The sequence below is a fragment of the Pan paniscus genome, chromosome 5 (genome assembly GCF_029289425.2).
Source record: "Pan paniscus chromosome 5, NHGRI_mPanPan1-v2.0_pri, whole genome shotgun sequence".
NCBI classification, from domain to species: Eukaryota; Metazoa; Chordata; class Mammalia; order Primates; family Hominidae; genus Pan; species Pan paniscus.
Genome location: NC_073254.2, coordinates 19,603,723 through 19,609,031, shown reverse-complemented (window position 1 = coordinate 19,609,031; position 5,309 = coordinate 19,603,723). Strand labels below are relative to the sequence as shown.

Sequence of the window (5,309 nt, the reverse complement as noted above, 5' to 3'; positions counted from 1 at the left end):
CAGGCACCTGTAATCCCAGCTACTCAGGAGGCTGAGGCAGGAGAATCGCTTGAACCTGGGAGGCAGATGTTGCAGTGAGCTGAGATTGCACCACTGCACTCCAGCCTTGGTGACAGAGCAAGATTCCATCTCAAAAAAAAAAAAAAAGAGAATAGAGCCAGGTATGGTGCTGTGCTCCAGTAGTCCCAGCTACTTGCAAGGGTGAAGTGGGAGTGTTAACTGCCCAAAGGGTTATAATATCATGTCATCTACAGAGACAACTTAACGTCTTCCTTTCCAATGTGGATGCCCTTTATTTCTTTTTCTTGCCTAACTGCTTTGACAAGGACTTCCAGTACCATGTTGAATAGAAGTAGTGAAAATGAGCATGCCCGTCTTGTTCCTGATCTTAAAGGAAAAGCTTTCAACTTTTCCCCATTGAATATGATGTTGACTTTGGCCTTATCATATATGGTCTTCATTTTGCTGAGGCGGATTCCTTTTATACCTAATTTGTTAAGAGTTTTTATGCTCAAAGGACATTGAATTTTGTCAGGTGCCTTTTCTGCATATATTGAGATGATCATATGGTTTTTGTCCCTCATTCTGTTAATGTGGTATATCACATTGATTGATTTGCATATGTTGAGCCATCCTTGCATTCCAAGGATAAATCCCACTTGATTATGGTGAATGGTTCTTTTACTGTGCTGTTGAATTCTAGTTGCTAGTATTTTTTTAGGTATACAAACTATTAATTAACAGACAAGGCCTACAGATGTATTTCCTCTTGGACATACCGATGGTATGGCCCTGGTGGCCAGTGGTCTTGGTGTGCTGACCTTGGACACAAAAGTCCCAGAATTGGTGCGGTCCTTTATTGACCCAAATCTTCTTCAGTTTCTCCAGACCACTGGTCAGGACCTGGCTATATTTTCCATTGTCGACATCCTCCTGTCTGTTCAAGAACCAGTCTGGGATCTTGTACTGGCATGGATTCTGCATAATGGTGATGATATGCTCCACCACATCCTCAGTGAGTTTTCCTGACCTTTTGGTGAGGTCAATATATGCTTTCCTCAACACCACATGAGCATATCTTCGACCCACACCCTTAATGGCAGTGATGGCAAAGGCTATTTTCTGTCACCCATTGAATACTCACAAAATGTGCTGGAACTTCTCAAGGATCACTAAAGACATGGTGGCAGCATGAGCAGCAGTCTGTAGGACTTCAGTGTAAGAGTAGCTTGCTAGTATTTTGTTGAGGACTTTTACATCTATGTTCATTAGGGATATTGGCCTTTAATTTTCTTTTCTTGTAGTGTCCTCAGCTGCTTTGCTATAAGAGTAATGCTGGTCTCATAAAACAAAAGGTTTTATTTTTTTCCCCCCAAAATTCCTTTTCTGATAAAGTGTCCTTGCCTTTTTGCCCCAAGTCTGGCTCCATCGATGAAATAATAAACTCTGAAGCTGATGTCACTACTACGCTCCCAGGCACTTTAGGATGTTTGACATTTTATTTAGGAGACAGTTTCGTTTTTCTACTGAATGATTACAAAGAAATCATTTTCCATGCAGCATACTTGCTCTCAATCAAAACACTCGGATGTGATTTCAAAGCCTTGACATAGACCTGGTGGGCTGTGGATTTCCAGGAGGGGCTGACTCTGGACACTGTAGCCCCCTGGGCCTCCCCATATGTGTGTGTGTGTGTGAGAGAGAGAGAGAGACAGAGAGAGAGAGAGAGAGAGGTCGAGCAGTGACTGTCAGCCCTGATTCTAGATTCTGGGTGGCAGCCCCCAGATCCTAAAGGGAGAATCTGCTGACCCCAGAATTCACCCAAGCTGGAGAAGCTTAGCTTTTAGATGCTGTGCAGTCTTCTTGCACTTTTCTTCTGTACACTGTGTAGATCCACATATGATCTCCAAGGACTGAATTCTGAGGGATGCCTGCAGTTCAAGGAGATTAAAGTATCAACAGTTTACCGTGTGCCAGGGAGCGCTAAGCAACTGTGTGAGTTTCCTTATTTAGTTCTCCCAAGGACCCCATGAGGTAGGGACACCAGTGCTCTCTCTTTTTAGCAAGTCTGTGCATTGAGCTTCTCGTTAGTTTTCAATTCCCACAACCATAGTTTTAAGTCAAGGCTTCCTCACTGGAACAACAGGCATAGAAGCGCTTGTGTCCCCTGACTCCTGGATATTGCTCTGAGGAGTCTGACCCAGCATCTGATGTGTGCCTAGCTGTGCCGAGACAGAAACTTTAAACTGCGGACATAGAAGAGGCTGGTCTCTAGACTGGACATCATGCAGGTGACACTCAAATGACAGAGTAAATAAAGGGGATTCTGGGAATATGTATTCCTGGCAATAAATGACACAGAAAGAGTCGCTGTAGGAAAACACGACTCCTGCCAGACTGCACAAAGGGTGGAAAGAGGGAAGGAGAAAGGCGTGTGCTTGATTCTCCCTGAGAGTTGGAACAAGACAAAAATGCCCACTTTCACCACTTCTACTCGACATAGTACTGGAAGTCCTACCCAGAGCAATCAGACAAGAGAAATAAATAAAGGGCATCCAACTTGGAAAAGAGGAAGTCAAACTGTCACTGCTTCCTGATGATATGATCGTATACCTAGAACACCCTAAAGACTCTTCCAAAAAACTCCTAGATCTGATAAATGAATTCAGTAAAGTTTCACGATACAAAATTAATGTACACAAATCAGTAGCTCTGCTATACACCAACAATGACCAAGCTGAGACTCAATCAAGAACTCAATCCCTTTTACAACAGCTGCAAAAAATTAAAATAATAATAACAAAATACTTAGGAAAATACTTAACCAAGGAGGTGAAAGATCTCTACTAGGAAAACTGCAAGGCACAACTGAAAGAAATCATAGATGACACAATCAAATGGAAACACATCCCATGCTCATGGATGGGTAGAATCAATATTGTGAAGATGACCATACTGCCCAAAGCAATTATAGATTCAATGCAATTCCCATCAAAATACTATCATCATTCTTCACAGAACTAGAAAAAACAATCCCACAATTCATATGGAACCAAAAAAAGTACACATAGCCAAAGCAACACCAAGCAAAAGGAAGAAAGCCAGAGGGATCACATTAGCTGACTTCAAATTATACTACAAGACTATAGTCACCAAAACAGCATGGTACTGGAATAAAAATAGGCAGATAAACCAATGAAACAGAATAGAGAACACAGAAATAAAGCCAAATACTTACAGTCAACTGATCTTTGACAAAGCATACAAAAACATAAAGTGGAGAAAGGATACTCTATTCAATAAATGGTGCTGAGAAAACTGGCAAGCCACATGTAGAAGAATGAAACAGGATCCTCATCTCTCACCTTATACAAAAATCAACTCAAGATGGATCAAACACTTAAATCTAAGACCTGAAGACATAAAAATTCTAGAAGATCATATTGGAAAGGCTCTTCTAGACATTGGATTAAGAAAAGAATTCATGACTAAAAACCCAAAAACAAATGCAACAAAAACAAAAATAAATAAATGGGACCTAATTAAACTAAAAGGCTTCTGCACAGCAAAAGAAGTAATCAGCACAGTAAACAGACAACCCACACAGAGTGGGGAGAAAATATTCTCAAATGATGTATCTGTCAAAGGATAAATATCCAGAATCTACAAGGAACTCAAACAAATCAGCAAAAGAAAAACAAATAATCCCATCAAAAAGTGGGCAAAGGACGTGAAGAGACAATTCTCAAAAGAAGATATACAAATAGCCAACAAACATATGAAAAAATGCTCATTGGCGGGCGCCTGTAGTCCCAGCTACTCGGGAGGCTGAGGCAGGAGAATGGCGTGAACCCAGGAGGTGGAGCTTGCAGCGAGCCGAGATCTTGCCACTGCACTCTAGCCTGGGCGACAGAGCGAGTCTCCGTCTCAAAAATAAATAAATAAATAAAAGAAAAAAGAAAAAATGCTCAACATCACTAATTATCAGGGAAATGCAAATTAAAACCACAATGAGATACCACCTTACTCTGCAAGAATGGCCATAATTAAAAAATTTAAAAACAATAGATGTTGGCATGGATGTGGTGAAAAGGGAACACTTCTACGCTGCTGGTGAAACTGTAAACTAGTACAACCACTGTGGAAAACAGTGTGGAGAGTCCTTAAAGAAGTAAAAGTAGAACTACCATTCAATCCAGCAATCCCACTCCTGGGGGTCTACCCAAAGGAAAAGAAGTCATTATACAAAAAAGACACTTGCACACACATGTTTATAGCAGCACAATTCACAACTGCAAAAACACAGAACCAACCTAAATGCCCATCAGCCAATGAATGAATAAAGAAAATGTGGTATATTTACAACGTGGAATACTACTCAAACGTAAAACTAAATGAAATAATGGCCTTTGCAGCAACTTGGATGGAACCGGAGGTTATTATTCTAAGTGAACTAACTCAGGAATGGAAAGCCAAATATCATATGTTCTCACTTATAAGTGGGAACTAAATCATGTGGACGAAAAGGCCTAAGAATGATGTAATGGAGTCCAGGGGGAGTCCAGGGAGGAAGGGTGGAAGGGGGATGAGGGATAAAAGACCACATATTGTGTTCAGTGCACACTGCGTGGGTGATGGGTTCACCAAAATCTCAGAAATCACCACTAAAGAACTTATCCATGTAACTGAAAACCACTGGGTCCCAAAAAACTATTGAAATAAAATAAAACTTTTATTTTTATTTTTAGAAAAAGAAAGGTGCGTGCTAGGAGGAAGGCGCCAGATTAAAGGCGTGTGAAGGGGCTGGCAGGCTGGGCTCGGAGGGGGAATGGGGCCTCCAGCTCTCAGCAGGGCAACAGTGGAACCACCTGGATGGCGGGACAGAGAGGAGCTCACAGCTCGTCCTGGACCCCATCCCCAGAAGAAAATGTCCCACCTGCTCCTTCCAAGACCACCTGGATGGCGGGACAGAGAGGAGCTCACAGCTCGTCCTGGACCCCATCCCCAGAAGAAAATGTCCCACCTGCTCCTTCCAAGACCACCTGGATGGCGGGACAGAGAGGAGCTCACAGCTCGTCCTGGACCCCATCCCCAAAACAAAATGTCCCACCTGCTCCTTCCAAGATGCAGGGGGGCTTTGTGCACAGCTTTGTGGGCTCTGTAGGAGTAAAGGTACCGAGTTTTTGCACCTCCCTGGAAATTCTCTGATAACTGCCACTGTATGCCCCGGTGTCAGCCGTCACCAGCCAGGATGAAGACTCGTGCCCCAGGCCAGGTCCCAAACAAGCTTGTGGCTAAAGGAATTTCAC

The 5,309-nt window shown here is 42.6% G+C and overlaps 1 pseudogene; it reads right to left on the bottom strand.

The window, feature by feature from the left end:
* Nucleotides 1–527: 527 nt before the first annotated feature.
* On the bottom strand, nucleotides 528–1,182 carry LOC100987710 (small ribosomal subunit protein uS13-like; annotated as a pseudogene).
* Nucleotides 1,183–5,309: the final 4,127 nt, after the last annotated feature.